General features: G+C 38.6%; 1 protein-coding gene across 1 annotated transcript in view; it reads right to left on the bottom strand.

Annotated features, from left to right (window-relative positions):
* The window catches only part of PPM1L (protein phosphatase, Mg2+/Mn2+ dependent 1L), a 303,559-nt gene that overhangs the window by 123,300 nt on the left and 166,256 nt on the right, over positions 1–14,003 (bottom strand). The window lies entirely within an intron of this gene.

Genomic DNA, 14,003 nt, shown 5'->3' with positions numbered 1-14,003 from the left:
GGGGGAGGAAATTAGGAAAAAAATGGAGGAAATAGAAGATGCAGAACTAACAGCAGGCTGGAACCATATATGTATACTTAGAATTTTATTTCTATGATAATAAAAAATAGTGATAGCTAATACTTATTGAAATTTTTTATATGCTGAACACTAGGCTAAACACTCAAATGTAGTTTTATTTACTTCTCATTATGACACTCAAAAATATGTATTACTTTTATACACATTTTTCAGATAAGGCCAAAAATATTACTTAACTTGCTTTAGCTTAGTAAATGGTAGAGCTGGAATTTCAACCCCAAGTCACTATTTGATTCTATGACCAAATTATTAAATCCGTAGCTTGAAAAGAAACTTCTTGTAGAGTCTACAATACAAACAAATCCCTAAAGTGTTTTTAACAAAAGAATGGACCACCAGGTTTGTGATTTAAAACAGCAAATGGGGCAGCAGTGTGGACAATGCAATGATACAGGAAAAGTTCAGCAAGAAGGAGATCTGAGGTAGATATATGTACTAAGTTCATCATATTAAATCAGATGGAAACAGATAAATTATTTTCAAACACAATTGCCTAATAAGGCCTTAAACTGACTTTATCATGTTGAGATAAAAAAATTTTTTTAAATATACAATTTCTAGGCTGCAAGGTTAACTATGCCAATTTGGGGCCTTATAAACGAAATATTTCTTAGAGAAATTCCAAGGTATGATTGAGTCAAGTGTCAGTTGTTCTTTTCTTCAGCTTAATTGAGGTATAACAGACATATAAATTTGTAAGATATTTAAAGTGTATATCATGGTGATTTGACATACGTTTACAGTGTGAAAGGATTCCCCCCATCTAGTTAATTAACACATCCATCACCTCATGTTTTCCTCCTCTTTCTCATTATCCCCCTCCTCCTCCTCCTCCTTCTTCCTCTTTTGTGGGGGTGGGAACATTTAAGTTCTACTCTCAGCAAATTTCAACTATATAATTCAATTGTTCTTTAAGTAGGCAATAATCAGGGAAGGGATGACATAAAATGACCTATATGATAATTTACTTTTCTAATACACTTGGTGGAAGAAGGAAGAAATATAACATTCTTGTTGAGCTATCTCATGGATTTGTGAAGCAAATGTGATAGATGGATCTAAGTTTGAGAATGTATGAAGAAATGCAGTTATTTTCTCTATGACTTTAAAAGAACAGTTGAACCAATTTATAGATGTTACTTTAAAAAATAAATCTCCCAGCTGATTCCCAGCATTCTAAACAATGTGTTGGAGCATTGCCATTGGTCTGTCCTTAGGTTCCCATGGTGGACCGGCTCTAATAACAGTTTCTCCTTACCACCCACCTACTTTCAAAACCTTTGGAAATGGCTAGGCATGCTTTCCTTGGGCAAGTCATTCTATGCCATAGTAAACTGTGGGACAATAAAGTTTTCCATTGCTCTAGCTTCTTCTGGAAGGAGTCCCCAACAGGACTAGGAAATATGCGTTCCAGGTCACACTGCAATTTGCCGCCTCTGTTGGCTATGTGCTCCTGCACACACTCCTTAACCTCTTGACCTTCAGTCTCCTCATCTGTAAGACAGGGGAGTGGGCTGAAGGGAAAATACTGGGTTGGAGGATCTTCAAAAATCCCTTTCTGTCTTTAATTTTATTCCAAGAATTTTTAAACTGTCTGTATGTTTGTATGTATTTAATATTTCCCTCTGTCACACTATCCTACTTTGGAGGTGCTAATGAGTAATTTAAGGCAGGATACAAAAAAACCTATAAAACCTATGTAAGTGTAGAGCCTGAGAATTAACTATAACTTGATAGACTAATCACAGAGAAAAAAATAATAGTTCACAAGTTGCTTATATCTGTTTTGCAAACTTTCTGTTTTGCAGGTATCATGCTAAGTAGTAATCTCTCAAAGTTAAATTGCATAAGCCTAATGAACAGAAGGCATACTGATTATCCAGATGGTTAAAAATATGCTTATATTTTCATGTATCACTGGAACAGAAGTTTCTCCAAAACCTCTATGTTAACTTCAGTGACTTAGCAGCCATCAGTTGGCAGTGTGAAGCCATTACTGAATTAACAGAACCAACTCAGAAATCAGATGGCTTCAAATTCCTGCTGTCACATTAGCAACAATGAACAAATCCATTTATTAAATAACAGCAATTCTCTTGTTGAGTCTTAACGAAGGCAGCAAAAACGAGACCTAGTGTGACTGATTTTCAACACTACAAGACTATGGTGTTAATAAGCAGTCATGAGTTAAGAATCAAGTAGGAAAACATGTGTTAAGAATTTTAAAAACACAACACTTTAGGGCAAGCACCCTTGATGCCAGTTTAAAAAAAAAAAAAAGATTGACATATCGTCAGACTTAAACCACACACTCTTTATTTTATGTAGATCTATACCTGTAAAAATAATATTCAACAATAATTTAAATATTGAAATACACACAGAAGGTATCCTGAACTTGTGACATAACAGTTTCTACAGTTCAATGACTCTTTATGCTAATTCATTGCCCTTTGGAGCATAAAACATTTGGATGAATTTACAATTTTAAAAATAGTACAAAGTGTTGAAGTGCTTTAAACAGACAATAAGCATTTTATTCCTGTTGTGTCAAATATTTCCCTCATGTGGTTTTGCATTCTTTTATCATTAAGTGAAATGGATGATAAATGAGATGAGTTTTAATTCAGAGATGACTATGAAATGAATTTAAATTATTTTACTAGCTCCTGGGAAACACATTTTATTAAAATTTATTCAGAGTTTACTTTTAATTCTGTGAGAATCTGTAAATACTTGGAGATTTAATTATTTCAAACAAAAACATATGAGCTGCTATTAGAGATTTAAAAAAATGAACTGAAATATTCTGGAAAACAGAATGAAAATGTTCACAAGCGCAAACATTTATTGAGCATTTACTATGGGCCAGGCACTGAGCTAAGAACCATACATGTATTCCCACAATGAAAGTAAATAAAAATTGGGAAGAAATAAAATCCACTTGGCCAGCCCGAAAATTACACTAGATTGGCTTTCTTGAGTGAAATCATTCCACTTCAGTTATTTTATCAAACACTGCATAATTATTACTCCATATGGGAGTAATATTATTGCACCTATGTGAAATAATAAAAAAAATAATTAATTTAAAAGGTCATGATCAATAAAATAATTATGGTGACCAATAAATTAAATTCTCCTAAAAGGGAAATAAAATAATATTAGGCAGGATTTATTAAGTCCATTTGGGAAACATAAATCTCAAACTATTTCTAATGCTTCATATTTTAGGTTGTTTTGCATTATAATGGACCTGCCATTAGCTCAAAGTACCTTGTATGTTAAGAAACAATTCTGTTGGGGCTTCCCTGGTGGTGCAGTGGTTAAGAATCTGCCTGCCAATGCAGGGGACACGGGTTCAAGCCCCTGATCCGGGAAGATCCCACATGCCGCAGAGCAACTAAGCCCGTACTCCACAACTACTGAGCCTGTGCTCTAGAGCCCGTGAGTCACAACTACTGAAGCCTGCGCGCCTAGAGCTTGTGGTCCACAACAAGAGAAGCCACCACAATGAGAAGCCCTTGCACCACAACGAAGAGCAGCCCCCACTCGCTGCAACTAGAGAAAGCCCACGCACAGCAACGGAAGACTCAATGCAGCCAATAAATAAATAAATAAATAAATAAATAAAATCTATTAAGAAAAAAGAAACAATTCTGTTAATGCTGCCACCATGTTTCAAAACACAAGACAAAACACACCATTGGGAATACTAAACATCTGAGAAATTCTATTCACTTACAGCTGTTTAGAGAAGACACTGCATAAGTTCTTCACGTGTTGTTAGAATGATACTTAGGGTTGAATGAATCTTGAGCCATTAAAACAATGTCAAAAAATTCAATGAAAAATTGTCCCTCAATTCCCCACACATGACAGTTGTAATAGAGGAGAGAACGAAACAGATAAACAAAACACCTAGGTCAAGGATCCACCTCAAATTTGACCCAGATGAGCCTTAGGTTATTGCTGAACCTTCGAATATGTTTCTTCTACAGGCCTTGTTGGCAATGGTGAGAGCACTTGGAGAGCAATGGTGGCCTAGGGCACAGCAGCTGGCACCTCCAGCTTTACTAAACATTTACTAAAATGTTTCTCTGATCTTTCTACCGGGCAATAAAACATGAGCCATTCAACGGGAAAATGCATTCTTTAAGGGCTGATTTAGCACAAGGGTCTGATGACATTTTACAGCAGTGGTGCAGCTAGTAATTAAATATCAAGGGGTTAATGACCTGGCTGACTCAATGAACTTTGATTTGGTGTAATTGAGACTCCTTCACTGAGGCTCCTTCTTCGCTGGGGTTCCTGAGGTGCAGAGCTCAGGACGAGTAGCTGGGAAAAGCAAAGGGGAGCAGCAGCTTCTACTGTTTATGCAACACTACTTCAGCTCTGCCTAAGCATACACTATCTCCACATTTTCTAACGTCTCTGCTGCAGTGCAGCATTCCTGGCCGGGCAAACTGTAACTGACGGATCACTATTCTTTCGAACACACGAAACACCAAACACAAGAAAGAGGCATTTATATGCATATACAGATGTCTGCGGCCAGTCACTCACTAGCCTCCTCCCTGCCAGAAAGGTTACCCCAGCTGTTGCAAATCACACCATTATTCAAAGACGGAGCTTGAGGAGAGATGAGATTAATAGATTAGAATCTAAACTACACCCTGCAGGATGAGAGAATTAAATGATTGTCAATATAAAGTTCACAGGAGTCATTATTTATAATTAAACGTTGAACAGTCCTGCAGACTACACATTCTCATGACTTTAAAGAAAAAAAAATTGTATATAAGTTATCTTGTACACTTCGAGCAATGATAGCTGAGAAACCCTCTCCCAAGGCTTTTTTTTTTTTTTAGCCACCAAGGAAGCAAGGCACCAGGCATGAAAAAGCAGAGGTGGAATAGTCCAGACTTTCCTCAAAGTCCTACCGTTTCAGTTCCCTGCACGTCCCAGCAGCCTGGCCTTCAGTGAGCTACACCCAGGTCCGCACAGGTGTGTGGATTGTGCGTGGATCCTTACACGGATTGTGACTTACCATCAGGGTTTGGGGTGTGAAGCTTTTGTCTTCAAAGAAATATTTTGTCCCTGTCTGGATACATTTATATGATAGAGAGAACACCATACAACCAACAAAAATGATGATGTAAAAGAAGTTTTAATAATGTGAAAAATTTACAGTATTGCTCACTGAAAAAACAAAAGTTTACCAAACTGTCGCTCTGGTGTGAACTCACACACACATAAAATAAGGATGTACGTCACTACACAGAACTACTATCAACAGTGGTTCTCTCTGGTGGAGGAATTACATGTGATTTTTTTTCTTCCTTACGTTTTTTGTATTTTTAAGGATTTCTACAATGAATACATATTACTTTTGTAACAAAAAATCTTGGATGAAAAGAAGGGAAGAAGGAAGAAAAAACAATAGGTGGATAGGTGGTACCATCTCTTTCTCCCAGAGAAGAGTAAGCAAGGAAACCCTAAATGTGCAACATCTTAAATTTACCCCTTAAATGTTAACCTTCCCTCCTTTCCAATCATTTGACTCTGGTCTCAGCAGGAAACCTACCAAAAAAGCATTTGGGGTGGGGAAAAGCAGAGCAGGCACAGATGTAACCAACAGAAAATCAAGGTCTAAAAATAGAAGAGGCAGCAAGAAGTCCTTGTACACTGTATAATAGCACAGAGGGGGATGCCATGAGGCATGCATTTTGAACATGGCTTAATGGTGTCTGCTTTTTAAAAAACTGATCATCTAGATCTCTTATTTTTCATATCCTCAATTTGCCAACTTACATTTAAAATGAATAATGTGCTAAAGTTGAAAACACTCTTCTTACCCACTAGCTTCAGAAGAAAAAAAAAAAAGAAATTCCCTGTAGGAATAGGATTAATGACATATGGTAATTACACCATTAGGTTGAAATATCCATAACAACATAAACCTCCATTAAACACATTTCTCAAGAGGCACTTTTATTAAAGAGAAATTCAGCCATTTTAAATTCATAAACAGAAGGCTTTGCGTCAAAATCTTTTTTTCTGTGATCAGATTGTCAGAAGTCATTTGTTCCACCATTCCTGGCCCAGAAACATTTCAGATAAAGAGAGAAAGTTAGGTTACAGCCCAGGCAAGAGACTTGCAGATGCAATATCTGAAACTCTGAATTCAGGAAAAATTGTCAAGGCAACAAAAAGAATGTACACTTTCTATCTGTGTGCTATGAATTCTTGGTCAGCTGTGGGTCATTTCCCACCACCTCCCAGGCTCCCAAGTCTCCCATTCCTGCAAATGATGAGTGGCCTGCGCAGGGAGGGAGGGGAGGACACTCAAAGAGGGACAAGGAAAACTGATGGTCGAATGACAAGAAATGCAACACAGTAGAGCCCTTGCTCTCCTCTTTCGGAGGTACTTTGCACCACGTATCATCAGGTTTCTGAAAATACCTAACTCCTTTTCTTTTGGTTTTCTAATAGTTAAAATAAATTTATTCTTTTTTTAAAATGTATTTCATTTATTTATTTACCTATCTGCTTTTCTTATTTTTGTTCCAACTTCATTTTTAATTGCTTTGTTTTCTATTGGGCTTAATTTTATAAACCATTTTAAAACTTGTCTTAAAATAGGTAAGATATAAACCCCACATAAACAATAAAAATCATTTATTCAGGTTATAACATTTCAAATGGTAATAAGATAAAAATAAATTGCTTCCTATAATATTTCTATCCAACAGCTCTACTCAGTTCATAATCAGTATACAATACAAAGACTACAATGTTTTAAAATATGATGTTATTAGAATCCCTTTTAAAATTCTATCAAAAATTAAAATAAAATACTTAGGAATAAACCTGATCAAGGAGGTGAAAGACTTATATATTGAGAACTATAAAACACTGATAAAGGAAACTGAAAATGATTCAAAGAAATGGAAAGATATCCCATGCCCTTGGATTGGAAAAATTAATATTGTTAAAGTGGCCAAATTACCCAAAGCAATCTACAGATTTAATGTGATCCCTATCAAATTACCCATGACATTTTTCACAGAACTAAACAAATAATCCTAAAATCTATAGGGAATCACAAAAGACCCAGAATTGCCAAAGCAATCCTGAAGAAAAAGAACAACGCTGGAGGCATAACCCTCCCAGACTTCAGACAATACTACAAAGCTACAGTAATCAAAACAGCATGGTACAGGAACAAAAACAGACATATGGATCAATGGAACAGAATAGAGAGCCCCCCCACAAAAAAAGTAGAGAGCCCAGAAATGAACCCACACACCTACGGTCAATTAATCTTCACCTAAGAAGGCAAGAATACACAGAAAAATATGGAGAAAAGGCAGTCTCTTCAACAGATGGTGTTGGGAAAGCTGGACAGCCACATATAAATCAATGAAATTAGACACACCCTCACACCATACACAAAAATAAACTCAAAATAGCTTAAAGACTTAAACATAAGACATGACACCATAAAACTCCTAGAAGAGAACACAGGCAAAACATTCTCTGACATAAATTGTACCAATGTTTTCTAAGGTCAGTCTCCCAAGGCAATAGAAATAAAAACAAAAATAAACAACTGGTACCTAATCAAACTTATAAGCTTTTGCACAGAAAAGGAAAACATAAACAAAACAAAAAGACAACTTATGGACTGGGAGAAAATATTTGCAAATGATGCCACTGACAAGAGCTTAATTTCCAAAATATATAAAACAGCTCACACAACTCAATAACAAAAAAACCAAACAACCCAAGCAAAAAATGGACAAAAGACCCAAATAGACATTTCTCAAAGAAGACATACAGATGGCTAATAGGCACATGAAAAGATGCTCAACACCACAAATTATCAGAGAAATGCAAATCAAAACTATAATGAGGTACCACCTCACAAGGGTAAGAATGGTCATCATTAAAAAGTCTACAAATAACAAATGCTGGAGAAGGTGTGGAGAAAAGGGAACCCTCCTACACTGTTGGTGGGAATGTAAGTTGGTGCAGCCACTATGTAAAACAGTATGGAGGTTCCTCAAAAAACTAAAAACAGAATTACCATATGATCCAGTAATCCCACTCCTGGGCATATATCAGGACAAAACCATAATTTGAAAAGATACATGCACTCCAATGTTCACAGCAGCACTATTTACAATAGCCAAGACATGGACGCAACCTAAAGTCCGTCGACAGATGAATGGATAAAGAAGATGTGGTATGTGTGTATATATATATATATATATTTATATATATATATATACACATACACACAATGGAATATTACTTGGCCATAAAAAAAGAATGAAATAATGCCATTTGCAGCAACATGGATGGACCTAGAGATTATCATACTAAGTAAGCCAGACAGAGAAAGATAAATATCATATCATTATGATATCGCTTATATGTAGAATCTGAAAGAAAAAAAGATACAAGTGAACTTATTTCCAAAACAGAAAGAGACTCACAGACACAGAAAACAAACTTATGGTTACCAAAGGGGAAAGGGGGGTTGGGGGAGGGATAAATTAGGAGGCTGGAATTAACATATACACACTACTATATATAAAATAGATAGGACTTCCCTGGTGGCGCAGTGGTTAGGAATCTGCCTGCCAATGCAGGGGACATGGGTTTGAGCCCTGGTCCAGGAAGATCCCACATGCCGCAGAGCAACTGAGCCCATGCGCCACAACTATTGAGCCTGTGCCTTAGAGCCCACGAGCCACAACTGCTGAGCCCGTGTGCCACAACTACCGAGGCCCGCGCACCTAGAGCCGGTGCTCCGCAATGAGAGAAGCCACTGCAATGAGAAGCCCGCGCACCGCAATGAAGGCTAGCCCCCACTCGCCGCAACTAGAGAAAGCCCGCACACTGCAACGAAGACCCAACTCAGCCAAAAATAATTAATTAAAAAAAGAAAACAAGTGCAGATGTGCCTCACTTTCTCAGCTGCAGCAAAATTTTAAACAACGCTGAATTTGTGTTATCATAACCCCTCATGAATGCTTTTATAGAAAAAAAAAATCTGTTTTGCAAATACTGGGATCCATACTGTTTTGTTTTGTTTTGCTTTTAAGGGGAAGAACACTAGCACTTATTAAAAGCCTATCATAACCAGCAGTGGGTTAGGTGCTTTCATCATTTTTATCACTTAATGCTCAAAGACCATTTCACAAATGAAACTGAAGCACAGGCAGAGTAAATTCCCCTAGGGTCATTTAGCAGTGACAGCTGGGGCTGAAATTCACACCCAGTTCTTCTCTGCTTGGAAAGACAGACTTTTCTAATACGCATGACCCTCAGGAACACCTGCATTAGGAGCAGCCATGTCAGAAAACGTTTACCCGATCAGGTACACGGGCAAGATGTCATGAACTCTGGCCTCAGGATAAATGAACTTGGGAAGAAAATTTAGGCTAAGATCAGTCATAAGCACAAAACTCAAAAACAGACAAATGGCAATGATAATAATTTATCAAATGTGAAGGTTTTTATTATCAAAGAACATTTTAAGGCTTCTTCACCTATCCCCACAACACTCCTGAGAGGCAGTGAGGCAGGTACTAGCGCTACCCTCCTTCTTGTAGCTAGGGACACTGAGGAATAGGGCACCAAGTGACTACCCAAGAATGACCATTAGTCAGGGGCAAAACAGAAGCCAGAAACCAAGTTTCTTAATGTGGTGTCCGGCGCTACTTCTCCTATGTCATCCAGCATTCAGGAAATGGTTTCTATCAAAATGAAACTGACAACCGATAGCCTGAACAGGTGTCAAGCGTTCTCAGTAGTCCACACTTTAAGCAGATATTGCATCGCAGTGGAAATACAGTGGAGTTTCTCAATTCATCCCATTTCTGTCTAGCCAAATTGTTCTATGTCACAATATACTCATTACCATATTCATTTTCTTGCTTTCTTGAAGAAAACCTCAGGTAATTTGTCTTGGAGAAAACATTGTTATTAGTAAACTGTTCATAGCCAAAAAGGCTTTCCTCACTCATCCTACTGACCCTCTCCATTTCTCTGGGATCCCTGCTTTGAAGTAGAATAAATAAACAGAGGGATTAACTGCTGAGGATGAGAAAGCAGAAAACAAAAGAATGACTCCTCTGTGAGAGCTCTTTAGGTTTCTGATAACTAGAAGCTCTGAGAGGGCAGAACTGACCACCTAGAGAAAATATTATACACAAACTTCTATTCCAGTAAACATGGGTGATTCCCAAAGTAGTCTTGTTAAACAAATTCTAAGCTCTACTTGGGAAAACAGTCAAGCACCATCTGAAGAAGACGACATTTTGGAAGAACAGGCTTGAGTCGTGCTCCTGTAAAACACTACGTCCTAACCAAATGTAATACTTCATTTAGCATTAGTGACTACTGCTATTTAATTAGGGATACATGTGAACTGCAAACTTGGACAAATAGTGATACCTACCCTTCATACTCCCTCTGCCAAGAATGCCTCCCCAACCCCGAACTAAGGTAGGTGATCCTGCCTCCCCCAACCCCATCCTATCATTTTTCTTATCCTATTTGCAATTGTACACTTAAGTGTTTGATGTTTGTTTCCACTACTAGATTGTAAGCTCTGTCTGTTTAGCTCACCCCTATAGACCTAGTGGCTGATATAAGTGCCTGGGGAAAACAGTAGGTGTTCAGTAAATAATTGCTGAATAAACTTAATAGATGAAGGAGGACTTGTGAATTCCAAGGGGCAAGTGCAGCTTCCCACTGGATCTCTACTTTTCTATAACAATTTTTCCAACCCTTGAATGAAGAAGGTTCTTCTCTGAGTGAGGTATATAGGTTGGTCAATCAGACTGTGCACCTTGGCAAAGTACCACAGCCACAAAAGCCTACGCCGAGGGTGTGGACATGGCATGTATTAGTACAGACTGCAGGCTGCTGAAATTAAAAGGGAGAGAAATGCTGTCTCCCTGGGTGACTCTCATTTTTCATTTTAAATGTTTGTCCCCCACTGTCTTGATTACTGCCATTTATACATTTAGTTAGGAGAGCAACACAAATTGGAAGCTATGTATTATTAACAATTCCACCTTAACTAAATAATAAAGCATGCATTAACTAGACACAAAACAAAGTCCCCCGGAACAACCTATATAAATCTGTTGGAAATGTTTGCTTCTTCAAGGACAGTTTATTCTCTGCTCTGGCTCATTCAGTCCCTGTACCTCTTCAGAGCAAAGGGAGTCAATTCCCTACACTTGTATAGCACTTCATGGTTTACAAAGTACTTTTTTTTAAGGTCTGCTAAATTGAAAGTTTCAACTGAGATACCACGGTCATGAAATTCCCACTTGAAGTTCCAGGCCCACAGGCAAATTTGTAAAAGAAACATTTAACAACCCGCTTGCCATTCTAAATAGACCTAACCCACGTTCAAAATGAAAGGGTCAAAAAAAAAAAAAAAAAAAAAAATGAAAGGGTCAAGAGAATGACAATTAAGGGTTTCCGAGGAAGATTTCTTGGGAGAGTGCTGTTTTGTGTGTCCCTTCCCACACATAACACAGAGGGCAGGGTGCAGGTGGTGGATTCATCTCCCTTCACTTCATGTCAGGAAAGAGGGGCTTCAAAAGGACCATTCGGAAGGCCTAGCATGTGTCCCTCAGTTTGGAGTTCAGGGGATGAAGGTCTGGCTTCCACCTGGGAGAGCTAAGAGCACAAGAGCTGAAGGAGAGGTGGGAGGATAAGGTGCCCATGCTGGACGAGCCTGCGCCCCGGCACTTGTGCGCCCCAGGATCCCCCTTGAGTACTTCCTGTGGACAGATGTGGGCCACACGGGGAGAGGGCTGGTGTGACAGAGAAGCCACTGGATATGTCCCTGGAGGATGGCCTGGAGGGGTGAAAGGACTCCAGACAGAGTCTGTATGGAATGGATTGCTGAGAACCAGGAGGTAAGGAAAAAGCACTGCTTACAGCACGACTAAGTAAAATGTAGGCAGCAGGGGAGTGGCTGAAAAATTCACAAAAGTGGCCAGGAGAGAAAGAGGAAGCACTGAAAGCGTGAAGCCATTTTGTGTCACCATCAGTCAAGAGCACTTCCCTGCCCCTCTCTTTCTTTTCCTCCCTTTTCCAGCTTAGACCTTGGCAAGATCAGAAACTTAAGGTAGGGTTCCCAACTGCAAAGGTCTTACCTGGGGGAGGGAAGCAGGAAGAAGATTTACTTTCAAATCACGTTTGAAGTTGTAATTACTTCATCAAACTGGCCATTTTACCCTCTGATCTGAGCCTGTATTTGCAACTTAAAAGTTCCCGTAATCAAGTATATTACTTACAAATTGTCAGAAAGTCATAGGACTGCCTGAGCTTTCATCCTGGGGTAGGGGAAGAACTTCCTCTTCTGAATACATTCTAATTGTACAGTGAGAAACAAAAATCAAGATGCTTTCTGATTAGATCCCATGAACCTTGTTTGTGGTTACTAGATTAACTGAAACTTTTTCAGTAGCAAGTCATCCGAAACCCAACAAAATATCTGTCATAGACTCAGTTGTATCCCCTAAAACTCGTATGTTGAAATCCTAACCCTCAGTGCATCAAAAATGTGACTGTATTCAGAGATAAGGCCTTTAAAGAGGTAATGAAGTTAAAATTAGGTCATTAATGTGGGCACTAATCCAGTATGACTGGGGTCCTTATAAGAAGAGATTAGGACACAGATTCACACAGAAGAAAGACCCTGTTTAGACACAGGGAGAAGACAGCCAGCCATCTGTAAGCCAAGGGGAGAGGCCTCAGAAGAAACCAGTCCTGTCAACACCTTGATTTTGACTTTGTAGTCGCTGGAATTGTGAGAAAACAAGTTTCTGCTGTTTAAGCCACTTAGTATGTGGTACTTTGTTACCAGCCTATAAAAATCACATAAAGTGTAACAGTTTTGCCACCAGCATGTGTAAGTCTCCCACTTAAAAAGAAAATTCATCAGCATCAGAACACAGACACAACTACAAAGTAAAGGCTGAAAACAAAATTTTAGGTAGGTTACTTTTTAGGCCTTAAATGTGGTTGTTCAAACAGTTCCTCTGTGTATCACTGTATAATTCCCCCTGTTTTAAAAATATCCACAGTATGTATTAAATACCTATGATATCACACCAGACAACTTCAAAGACACAACTGGAAGTTATTCTGCTTTTCCAACTGTACTTTCCGGAGAGCTTCTGGTTAGAAGAGATAACACAGCCTGGCTTTGATTCTGGGCCTTTACTGAGGTTGGTTTATTAAAGTGACACAGGTTAGGGTTTTTTTAGCTTTACTTTTAGGCATGGGACGTTCCTTATACACACATCTGGCAAAGGCAAAGATGCAGAAAAAGGCCTCCTGGTCCATCATCTTTCAGAGCATCTATTTGCACGACACCAACCCATTTGCCTCAGGTAGGAAACCTAACAACTCTGGCTTTCTTGATTCACCTGCAGAACAGAAATACTTGCTGTGAGGCATCCTGGGAGGATCAATGATTATTTATAGGGCTATAACAAGCTCCTTGGAATATACTTGAAATAAAACAAGCACAAGTGACTTGCCTCTTAAAGAAGTGCCTCTATCAGTTCATGCTCTACCCATGCAATATTCAAAACAAGACAGGAGGGCTCAGGAGAATGTCGTCACGAAGCCCATCTATTTGGGTCAGAGTGCAGGCCTGTGACATTAGTATTTGATTTTTTAACCCATCACCTACAGCCACCATTGCCACAGCAAATTCATAGCAGAGCCAGAAAAGAGCGTTCTCAAACTGAAACAAATATCCCCCTACTTGGTTGAAGGAAGCCACAGCCAGCACAGCTAGCAGAATTCTTCTGCTCCAAAGTCAACTCAGTATGCACTTCCATGACTGGAATTTTTCAGCACTTGTGTAGCTA

The sequence above is a fragment of the Balaenoptera physalus genome (assembly GCF_965194825.1).
Source record: "Balaenoptera physalus genome assembly, chromosome: 4".
Classification (NCBI taxonomy): domain Eukaryota; kingdom Metazoa; phylum Chordata; class Mammalia; order Artiodactyla; family Balaenopteridae; genus Balaenoptera; species Balaenoptera physalus.
Note: the sequence above shows the minus strand (reverse complement) of the source record. Positions and strands in the feature narration are given on the sequence as shown.